The sequence below is a fragment of the Thermobia domestica genome, chromosome 1 (assembly GCF_964235325.1).
Source record: "Thermobia domestica chromosome 1, izTheDome1.hap1.1, whole genome shotgun sequence".
Lineage (NCBI taxonomy): Eukaryota > Metazoa > Arthropoda > Insecta > Zygentoma > Lepismatidae > Thermobia > Thermobia domestica.
In genome coordinates, this window is record NC_137454.1 from 252,483,968 (window position 1) to 252,496,647 (window position 12,680).

General features: G+C 32.9%; 1 protein-coding gene across 1 annotated transcript in view; it reads left to right on the forward strand.

The window, feature by feature from the left end:
- The window catches only part of LOC145695130 (core histone macro-H2A.1-like), a 49,273-nt gene extending 38,727 nt beyond the window's left edge, over positions 1-10,546 (forward strand). The window contains exon 9 of the mRNA XM_081772060.1: positions 2,351-10,546. The gene's annotated coding sequence lies outside the window, so the exon portion shown is untranslated. The remainder of the gene's footprint in view (positions 1-2,350) is intronic.
- The last annotated feature ends 2,134 nt before the right edge of the window (positions 10,547-12,680 follow it).

Below are 12,680 nucleotides of genomic sequence, written 5' to 3' on the forward strand. Positions count from 1 at the left end.
GAGCAAAATTACCGCAGCTATGGGTGAGTACATTAAATCAAAATTGACCAAACTCTTCAAAGTAGAAATTCCATTTTCAGAAGAAAATGAACTGAAAGAAGTTTATGCAAGTTGCTGGGAATTTATATCAAACATCAGTTCTGCTGTTAAATCACTAGGGTTAAGATTAGGGGTTAGATTTCTGGGCTTTCAGCATCTATGGTCATGTTAGCCTGTCACGTATGAGGGATGACGTTTCTCGGTGATCACACTGCCTGAGGAATTGCGGATATAAACCAATGGGAAAGGAAAGAAGCGGCCTGGGCCCATTATTGAGCTGAGCGAAGCGAAGCTCTTATACTCGGGTTAGCCGTTTGGTTGTCCGCGAACTCCTCCTAGACCGTTTGGCCGATCTCAACCAAACTTAGCACGCTGATAGAGTATGTCGTGCTGAGTGACAACATAGGTCGAAATCAAAAATCCGATGTACCATCGAGGAATAATCACCGAAAAACGCTTCCTCCTAGACCGTTTGGCCGATCTCAACCAAACTTAGCACGCTGATAGAGTATGTCGTGCTGAGTGACAACATAGGTCGAAATCAAAAATCCGATGTACCATCGAGGAATAATCACCGAAAAACGCTTCCTCCTAGACCGTTTTTCCGATCTCAACCAAACTTAGCACGCTGATAGAGTATGTCGTGCTGAGTGACAACATAGGTCGAAATCAAAAATCCGATGTACCATCGAGGAATAATCACCGAAAAACGCTTACTCCTAGACCGTTTGGCCGATCTCAACCAAACTTAGCACGCTGATAGAGTATGTCGTGCTGAGTGACAACATAGGTCGAAATCAAAAATCCGATGTACCATCGAGGAATAATCACCAAAAAACGCTTCCTGATTACGTAGTTTAAGCTCGCTCAGCTCATTTCATTGCAATCGGGTATATCCATTGCATTTCTAGTTTTAGGTACCATCGCGGTATTTGCCTGGTGTGAATGAGTAAAGCCACAAAAAACCTCACTCAGGATGGCTGGCCTGAAAAGCTGTTACACATGTCAAACCCGATATCGTTCGCGTCAAGGCCGAGAATATTAGCGACTACGCTACACGAGGCCACACAGCGTTCTGTCGTGTATATGCTACAATGAAAAGATGGAAGTTCGAACAATTACCCAAGTGTTCTTTTAAAAGGTACTAATTTTGCATCACATTCCAACAGCTGCCATCTTCTGTTCTTACGTGCTAAGACATAATAAATAAGGAAAACAGATGGCAGCACTGTTATTCATGTAATTGTTGTCAAACAATTTACAGAGTTACAAAACTATTATTGTGACTGATTACAGAAAACATAGAACGTTATTAGTTACTTGGTATAAAGCCAAATATACTGTGTAAAGCTTTGCTCATACCAAACAATAAAAACCAATACAAATACTCACAGCCAGTAACTAGTTATTTCTGATATGTTCGGAAGGCGATACCCTTGGTGTTGAATTAACACACAAGTAACACGCTAAAGTGGTAGTCATTTTGTGTTTCAACACCTCATTTTTTGCTGTGTAGTCTGCACAATAGTATTCTTTTCCTCCCATTGTTTGTCACAGCCACCCATCCATTGCCAGCATTGTTTACTATCACCTTCCTGTACCACTTTAACACGTCTCTGATTTGTCTGTCATCAAGAGGGTATTATGTATCTGAACAGATCTTTGAGTAAAGCAATTGTAGTGTTGATCAATCCGGAAGCTTATATATTCTAAAACAGACCTATAAAGTTCTGAAAAGTTCTAGGAAGGTCTAGAAGGTTCCTGAAAGTCATAGTGTTAGTACTAATTGCATAATGTATTGAATATACTACAAATGCGTATATACGATTTTAAGACATTGTGTAGAAGGTGACGTTTCTTAAAAGTAAACAGAATTGAACACTTGTTCGCTATTTTTCAGCAAAAATTCGTCGACTTATGATAGAGGAAATAAATAATTTTACAAAATGTCTTAATCGTAGTGAGCATGGTATGATCATGTTAATAGTTCAGTGGAATAATTTTATGTTAGGGACACAATCAAATTTTAATTTTGTCTAGATGGACTGTTACTTATCCGTACGCACCCAGATGATGACTCTTTAATTTTTGAATTTTGTCAAGAAGTAGAAAAGTCGTGACATCTAATTTCGGCGTAACTGATCATGTTAAATTATTATCTTTCTTTCAGTGGTATTTGGAAAACGATTTGGAGATATTTCGTACAAAGTTTGCATTGCCATTTATCCAGCGTAATTCGTGTTTATTTCTAACATCTTATATACTGTATAACAATTTCTGCTTTTATAATAGCTAGTTTAATTTCTTCTAGTTGCAGCCCGTGCTCTTGTACCTGTACTGGAAGCAGAAAAAAAGTGATTGTTGGCTGGGAATTAGTTATTGCATGTTTATGAGTTTCAGTAACAACAAAACTGTGAGAAGTTAAAAAAAAAAAATCACAATCAGAAGTTGTTAATCAAGATAACGTTACAAAGTGGACTGAAAGACTAAGAAAGGAAAACGACTGGAATCACAGGAAGCTGTTCACTGAATTAGGGCAAGGGAATTTTATTTTGTAAAAGCAATGAAATTAAGCAGATATTGAAGAATAGAGTAACATGTTTCGGTGTGAATAAACAGCACTTATACACGTAAAACTCAGTTTTGTACGGAGGTAATTTTGAAGTACGGGAATGAATTAAAATATGGTAGAGGATTCTTGAATGGTGATCAAATGCATTGTAGCGAGGAAAGTGATAAAAACAATGTACATATTCTGGCATAGTGTGAAGGTAGTTGATAACTAGTTGTTTTTATTTTCACTTTGAATGTTACAATCAGATAAGAGTTGACCAGTATATTGTAGTGTGTTTTTATACATGAAGAACAGAGAGGCACCCATATTTTTTTTAAAGCTGTTCATGGGCATAGAGTAACAGAAAAGAAAAGTAATTGTATCTTTTTTAATGCGTATATGGCCTGTTAAACAATTCGTTTTGAAACACATGAAATGAACTGTGGAGTTAACTGTTTGAAAGCCTCGCTTTTAAAAGAATCATGTACATTATTATTACCAACTAGTCAAAAGGTTCATTGATAAAGAAGAAAAAAGACTTCTTGTCATCCTTCTTAGTATGGTTTAAGTTCTCTGTCGTATTACATTTTCAGATTTTGTCTGCATTGATGGATTAACATGTAACCATTGTCGCTGTCTTTCGTGTGTAATTCGTCATACACACTTGTGCATTAATGTGATAAGTCGCAATTCTTGGATTCGTGCATCAATCTCGTAATTTATATAAATTATTGATAAGATCTACTGTAGACTTGCCAGCATTATTAATTTAAAAACCAAAAATTTGAAAATGTTTCACATAGATTCATTGAAAAGAATAATCACAATATTTTGCATGATGATCCAATTGGCCTTTAGATAAACTTACGCCATCTGACGAATTCTAAAGGTTGAATTCTACATTGGACCATCAGTGATAATTAACTTTGTCTTCAAATAATTCAATCCAAAAGAACCAGCGACTATTACCAGTTGCTTTCTAGAGCTCAGTTTTAATTGGATTAGGCAAAGTGTTACAATTGCTTTTTTTTACTGGCGTATCCAGGTAGTCCTTTTTGCATTTTAAAAGTATTTTCAAGTCTGTGAAACTCATAAGAGAGTATGATATTGTTCTTCGGTTTTTTGTACAAATTTGATTTTTTTTTGTGGTGCAGCTATTAACTGTACAATTTGAAACAAGCATTGTATATACATTACGAAGGTGATGCATTGAACCATTACGTTGTTTGTTGCTAAAGCTTGATTGTCTTTTGTTTCCTAAACATAGTGAATGTATGTGTGAAATGTTTCATATTTTAAGTAAAATATTTACTTAACCGATTAATCACAGCACAGCTTTAAGTTGGAAACGTAACGTTTGTCATTGAAGAAGTTTTATAAGAATACATGTTAGTGTGTTATTTTCTAGACATATTGTATATTTTTTTCTTGTTATTCACTTTATTAAAAAAGAAATCAGAAGTATTACTGAAAAGTGTGCCAATGAATTGTTTCATTTCTTCCGTCATATTTATCGATTCTTAATGATTGGAAGTATCAAAGAAAAATCTGTGCTGTGTTTTTGTGTGTATGGTTCGATTTGATTATAATGTTAAAACCTAATGTATTTGTAAGAGGGAAAATGTGCATTGCATTATTATTTGATTTTGAAAGCGATTTTGTACATATTGTGTGGGTGAATAAGACGTATATGTATTTAATGAAACAAATCAAATGAGAGAATTCTTTGAGCCATTTTATACATATTGTGTAAGGTATGTAGAGTTAAAGCGTGTATTTACATTTCGTTTTAATCCAAGATCGGTATACCATGTGTAGAGCGTTATCTATAAATATTTTATATAAATATATATATATATATATATAATTATAGTATATATTATTTTCTCATTAATAAATTACTGTGAATATAAGTTTTCATACACTGCCACTTTATTCATTTGAATATATGTGTTGGAGGTAGTTTACGTAAATGAAGGTTATATTTGAGGGATTATGGTGTTCAGTTTTTCTGTAGAATGCTTGGTGTTTCGTGTATACTGGATTGTGGTAGATTGCAGTAGCAGTTATTTCTAAAGAGAAATCATGTGTTTCAAATAATAGTAGAAACAAGTATGAAATAATAGTAGAGTTATAACAGGCCATGTCGTACTTAGTATTTTGTTTCGTAGTGAACTCATGGATTGGAAAAGAAAAAAACAAGAACTTCCTGCTTGTGTAGTTCATTTATGTTGTGAGGGATTAAGTTTATTTGACAGATCAAGTAAATGGTTAATTTTTAAGATGTCTATTGTAATTTTCGATGCTGTAACACACTTGAGAATTGTTTCACTTTCTTTCTTTATTTTTTAAAATTTTTTTTTAGTGAACATCCCAATTTGATTCTTCATAAATCGCAGTGTGACATATACATAAACTATAATTCTTATGCAAAAATTTCCTTTGGAAGATTCAGTTATATAATTAATTGTGTTGTTATAATGCATGTTTTTTTAAATATTTTTCCGTTGCATTTGTTTTAGATATATCATAAAATTACTTTTGAATGTTATCTATTATTAGTGAGTAGATATTTCAATATTAAGATTTCTTTAGGTGATAATTTCGTTATAATATTGGGAAGGCTTATCTTCTGTTTATGTAGAGGAAAATGTTTTTAACAAATTATTTCAGTCAAAATTAGTAAGGAAAAAAAAGAAAAGAAAAATTGGAAGCGATTGCTGAATGTGTTAAGTCAGCAAATAAAACTAGCAATTATATTTGTAATACAAAAATAACATTGAAGAATAATGTAGACTTGGAAAATGAACGTCACAATTCAAAAGATAAAAACTTAAAAAAGAAAGAAGAAAAAAAAAAGGAAAGGAAAAGAAAAAAGTTGAAAGGATTATGTATGATTAGCGTACACTGCTAGTAATTACATCAGTTACAACCAATATAGTTAATGCAAACAATCACAAGTATGTTTGCGATATATCAAATTCCTGTGTTAGGAGTTCGAAAATTAAATTTAAGTTTCCGATATTTATATGTACATTTTCAATGTGTAAGTACACACACGTACGAATAGTGACGGCTCTTGAGGAAAATTACATAGATAAAAATTACTATTTTGTTGCAATAAGTTAAGGGAATAAAACTTAACGTTCTAACATTAGGAAGCTTTCTTTCCTTAGCTTGTAGCGATATATTTTTTGTGCGTGTGCCTTCCCTCAAGAGCCGCATTGCGTACAGACATTACAATTACGGTGATACATATTGTGCCGAATCAAGAATTGATGCTATCATGAAATTTTCACTGTAATTTTGTAGTAGAATTATCTGAATTTATTTTGATTCTACTGATCGAAAACACAAATTTTTGTATTTATGTAGAGGTAATATGCACTATTTAAACAGAAAGGTATAAAGTGCACACAGAATATTTTCACATTTTTCCTAAATATGAAGATTAGTGAAAAATATTGAAGTTTACACACTTTATATATATATATATATATATATATATATATATATATATTAAAATGAAGAAAGTTTAATGTCTCCCAGGCTTTCCTATTAGGTTAAAGGATATGAGTGATAAATTTGAGTGAATAATGAAATAATTCATGAAATGGAAGGAAACGAAACAACCTTGAAGGAACGTAGGCTGCAATGTCCACCATCAACACACACAGCCTAGAACCGAAGAAGGGAACCTCCCCACCATAGAAAAGCACTCTGTCAGTGAGACACTATTCTTATTTTTTAAAAGATACTACAAAATATTATATTTAAAACGGTAAACTTTTTAAGATTTTCCCATAGAGTAGTACGTCATTTTGACTTACTGGGTGAGCATCCCGGATTTGGTAGAGGTATGAGATGAGCCTGATGTCTTTACTTCATTCCAGATGTTGTTATACTGATAGAAAAATTATACTTTGTAGAAACTTCAGAAGAATGGTTAATCTTATTGATCTTTGTTGACTGGAAAACATCTCACAAACTTTGTTTGAAACTAGTAAACTGAAAACTGTCCTTATTGGTCCTCGATAGAAGAAAAGACAAAGATACCCAATACTGGCGGTCCAATCTATCGGTTTGGAAACTTTGTGTACAAGAATCGATGAACGGCTAAATCCCAATATGAGTTTCCATTATCTCGTTGAAAATGTTCGTACCGTTGAAACTCTAATGCTGGATTCACCTTAAAAGAAAGATCGAATAACTCGTGATTTACTTTCGAGGTACCACAAAACTCATCTTTCTCCTTCTTCAATGCCATCTTGAAATAGGCTGTCACATCTCCACCTTTAATAGCAACAATTAAAAAAAAAAGAAAGATAAAAAAGAAAAGAAATAATAATAATTGTCTACGTAAAGCCACAAGTTACATGGTTGTGTTTCTGAGTTTATATATATATATATATATATATATATGATTTCTGTATCAGAGAGATTTTGTGCTCATGTTGTATCACATGAGCATGACATGAAAACATTATTCTAGAAGTTTCTCAAGAACTAAAACTTGGTGTAATGTAATGTTAAAAAAAGTAATATTTTGAAAAATGTGAAAATATGCTGTTTATTCTACCTAAAGAAATAGATGTCAGAATACCAAGTTTCTTGTGGTAGTTGAATTTTTCTCTCGTCTTGCTTTTCTTTACGTTATTCGTAGTCTTTTCGAAAATATAACGAAATTCTTCTTCAGCAGTTTAATTCCATCAATATGGAACCATCAACTTTTTATATGCTTTTGTTCGGCCTTCTGTATGGTTCTAGTAATTCGCGTTCTGATGTGTATATGTGGATAAGATTGCAACAGCTTTAATTATCATTTCTATTTATAGTTTAAAAAAAAAAAAAAAAACTTTTAAAACGTGATCAATCTACAGTGCATTTAACCTTAATATTCCTATTGTGAAACGCAAAGGAAACATAACCGTAATTAATTGTCATATATGCATACACGAAAATATGTTCAAGTTTTCATTTTCGATTTTATTTTTGAACTACTATAAAATGTTCTAAAATATAGGTCATTTTAGTAAGTAATGTAATGATCATAAATCAAATGCATATCATATCTTTTTTTGGATGTAGGATCAAGTCTTCACAACCAATTTCGTATATCATACAGCGAGTCTTAATATTTTGTTTACACATCTTAATTGTAGAACCTGTCGTCGGTAATTATTGAAATAGTGATTGCTCTTTGTATAATATTCTTAGTGATCACAATCTTAGTTCTTACATTTTTTAGCTATAATTTTTGATAATACCGGTAAAATACTTAGTCATGACGAGATTGATATTACTAAGACCCAGTGAAACCTCTCTATCTTGGACTTTGGAAACATATTACCAAGATTTTAAAATAATAATAATAATAATAACAGTACTTTATGAGGAGAAATAACTCGTTAAGTTTCTAAAGTGTAAGCTAAACATTAATTCTGACAACTCACTGAAGATGAGTCAACGTTTAAAAAGGGAATGGAAAATGTATAGTAATAGATCGCATCCTAGTAAAGTCGCATTACTTTTGTTGCTGAGAATGCCTCTTGATTTCATGCATTGTAAGGTTGAGTAAAGTAAAAATTAATGAATTCTCACTAGATCAAAAAAAGGCAATAAGCGAATAACTTATTAAGAGTGAATATTGCAATTTTTTAAATAAAAACGAGGTATGATGGACAATATATGTGACGATGCGGTTTTCATATGATGTAATGTTATATATAAAGGCCAGGCAAAATCATGATTGGCCTCATTGTGTGGCCTTGGAAGCTAACTTATTAGTCGTCTTCGTCCACTGCAGGTACTGAAATTGATATTTTCTTCGAAATACTGTGTTGACAGCAGATTCAAACTGGGTGTCAATTTTCGTTCGGGGTGGGGGAGTAGGCTCTCCGCTATTCTATGTCACTTGAGGGCCGCAGTGGCTCAGTGGTAGAGCGTTCACCTCTGGTGCGTGGGGTCCCTGGTTCGATTCCCGCTCAATCCAAGTTAACTTTGTGGTGGACAAACACTGTGTGTGTGTGGGGGGGGTTCTCGGGGTTCTCCCGTTTCCTCCGTCTTTCTTCCTACCACGATTTTCAGTCGTTTTTCATCATCATCATCTTTAGCCTAGCCGGCATAACATGGGACGTAAAACTGAAAAATTTTCTACGTCACTTGAGAATGTCGTAATATGTTGGCGAAGAAAATAAGAATATGCCCTGGAAACTCCAAAGGTACATAAAGATTTTCTGGTCAGCTGAGGAGAAAGGAAAAGTGGCCTCTAAAACTTAACATATGTAAGTCTTTCATCACAGTTCAAAGAGGGACAAAAGTATGGCAATGTCACTCGACTACACACTGTAAGCAAGTGTGTGGAATAGCCATCAAGAAAGTGCCAGAACTGTATGAAATTAAGAAACCGGAAAGTGCAACGCTGCAGAAACAAAATGTTTGCCGTTGGATCTTATGTTGTGGAAAGTCTTCCCAGTCAGGGTTGTTACTCTAAGTTCCTGGTCTGTTATCTTTCCAACAGCTTGATCTATACAGAGCTTTCGAACTAGTATCCTATACAACGCGCGCATATACCTTATACGAGCAATGTATCTCGGCCATCTTGCGTTTCGAACGTATTATTCGTATGATATTCGATGACCAGTGCATAACTTACATTTGGTCTTCTATTTTCGCTTCAAATATTTTGCTTAAAGCGTTGTTTTTAAAAATCGTCAGCTGCAAGTTGACCTACGTATAGAAATAATTACGTAATCTACAATAGTACAATGTGTCTAACATTGTTGCGAAGATATCCTTATGTATATTGGACATGGGGAGAGCCACTAGTGTCCAGCGTAGAGGAGTTTCACTGCTTTTATTAACACATGGATAAAATTATCACATTCGTATTTTTTTTTGAGTATGTATATGCAATATTATTTGTATCGCCATAATTTATAAGTTCCAAAAATTGAATTAGTTTCGACTCTTCTAATTTTTTTGAAACATTTTCGTTCATTCGGCGACACTGCGATTTTTCGAAATTTTTGTATATTTTATATCCCTAGTTCAAAGAAATTTGAATGTCCCATACACATGCACTTCTATATAGTTTGAACTAGAGCTTGTAACTTGATTAGGTTAGGATTTGTTCAAAATGGTAGGGCAACGTGCAAACAGAAATTGTATAGTATGGGACCAGAATCGTTGTGTCTTACAGCTTTATAGTTGGTGCATAGAAAGAGAGAAATTCTAGTCATTGTAACTACATTTGGCATTATTGTTGATTTTTTCTTGTGTCCTCTATAATAATAATAACGATCAACTAAAAACTATAAATATATATATATTAGAAATAAAAGTAACTGCGTATGAAAAACAAAATTTTATATTAATTGATTTGTTGTTACTGTCAAAATAATATAGATATTTTATTTTACTTTCAAGCTGCACAGTGTGCAGTTTATCTATTGTTAATAAAATTTAAGATTTTTTAGTTATTATTTTTCATAATTATTTACAAAGAAACAAGCAATAGACGTTTTAATTTAAATCTGTTTTCAAGCAATTAATTCTTTCTTACATTATTTTTATAATGAAAGAATATTCCAGGAGTGAAAAAAGATTAAATAATGTGTAAAACTCTACATTTGATATACACTCGTTTTTCTTGAAACGTACTGTACATCTCTGTAATGCTTTTTGTGCTAGTGTAAGTAAGAATGGAGTTGTGGTGATTGCAGCAAATAATGCTAGTGAAGGTGTTGTGTTGTCTTGTAAAATAATAAAAATAATAAGTGATGTGAATCAGCATCACCTTAATTTTTATATCTGTAAGTGTCAAAACGTCATTCCAGTGAACTGAGGAAGACAAAAGTATTCAAAAAAGATTTCCAAACTATTCTGTATTTTGTTTTATATAATTGAATTATTAAAAAAAGGTGCGTATCAGTACTGTGAAAATTAAAACTATTTCTTTTTTTTTTCTTCCTATTCTCCATGCCTATCAAATTTGTTACACTCAACTTACATACAGGGTGTTCCGGGAATAAATGTGCGACTTTGGTCGGAAATATCTAATAACAGATATGGGACCAATTTTAAGGTGATTAGTGGCATTGGTCGAAGAGTGGTTACACTGAATAAACCAACCGACAGACTTCGCACATGTTATTCGCGACTGGTCGGAAACGCCAAATTAGAAAGCGGGGTCAGTTTAAGGTAACTGCACTGATAAGTGCACTGATTATATCTTAAATAGGCCCGTAATTAGGAGTCTCGAACCAAAGTTGCAAATAAACACCTTTCTTGTATTAAAGTCCTGAGCACGTAAGCAAAGTTTGTTGGCTGTTTTGATCAGTGTGGCTACCTACAACTACTTCCGCTAATACCTTAAGTTAGTTCTATCGTCGTTAATTAGTCGTTTCTTACCGAAGTAGCAGATAATTTTTTTTTTCTTGTATCTAGGTCCTGTACACACATGCAAAGTTTGTTGGTTGGTTCCCGAATATATACACTGCGTATCCTGCTTAGGATTATAATAGAAGAAAAATCATAATGTAACAAATAATTAGAACGACAGAAAGTTTGTATCACTTTGAAGAGTAACTCAAAGTTTTGTTAAGAATGCATCGATTGCCAGTTGCGCTTGTGTGGTATCTACTGTTGGAAAATTTCATGAAAAGTTCGCGCGAAAGTTCGGCTCATTTTTTTAAATTGTCCATTAAAAAAATCTGCGTAAAATTACAAACATTTTGGAACATAACATGGCTATATTAAAAATCGAAGTGAATTTATTTTAGTTTTTTTCTCTTTCTAATAGTACACAATTTTCACATTTTTTCAAAAGACGTTACGGAGCGTTACAAGCATGTATTTCAAATTCCAAGCCTATATCATAAAACAGTATGTTTTCGGCAGAAACCTTCAATTTTACATGATGCTGACAACCGAAAACTTAAATTTGACTTGCACAAACAAGTTTATATCATAAAAGATAAAGCAGAAACGTTACAGGAAAAACTTAGCAATTTAGTGTTTTATGAAGTAAACTGCTAAGTTTGCATCAGAAAAGTTGAATTTTACATAATAAAACACAAAACTTGACATTTCAATGATAAAATACATAGTTTACAAGATAAACCTTGAATTTTACATCGAGCTCCTCCGTGGCTAAGCGGTTAGCGTACGCGCCTTTGGCGTGGGAGACCCGGGTTCGATTCCCAGCGGGAGCTCATGTGGTTCGGATTCCACGTTAATCGGTAGGTCCACGTCTCATATAGCCTTGCTGCTGAAAGGGACGCTAAACTAAAATCAACTCAACAATTGAATTTTACATCATGAAACCCAAAGTTGACATGCACAAAACAAAGTTTGCATAATAAAATATAAAACACAAACTTCACAGCAAAACCTTTAAGTTTAAATCATAAAACACAAACTTCACAGCAGACAATTTGAGCACAAAAAGCTTGAAGTTTACATCACGAAACAATGTTTTCACCAGAGATCTTGAATTTTATATCATAAAACACAAAGTTGCAGCAGAAAGCTTGAATTTTACAAAACGCTAAGTTTGCAGCAGAAAACATCTAGTTTGCATCATAAACCACTAAGTTTGTAGCATAAACCTTGACTTATACATCATAAAGTTCAGATACACAAAACAAAATTTGCATCATAAAACAGTTTGCAGCACACTTGAATTTCATATCGTAATATATTAAGTTTGCTTCATATAACACAAAGTTAACAACATAAAATTTGAATATAATCATTAAACAGCCTTTTATCCATAATTTATATATTTTAATTTACTCCCAAGGCTTCATTAGCTACAACCAAATTAAAATAAGTTGCGTTACGTTTCAGAAGCTTATCGCTTCATCAAACAATCTTATACAAAATGTAAAATGTTTAAAAACTTTTCTCTTTGTACAAAAGCAACAGTAAAAATTAAAAGGTTAACGTTTTCAAAACAATAATGCATGACAATTTGACCGAAAAATCAGATAAATAATTATAACAATTACTTTCATTGTACTTTTTTTTCTTCTTGTTCTTTCTTCTCTTCCTAGTGTTCTTTCCCATTCCACATTTATTATCA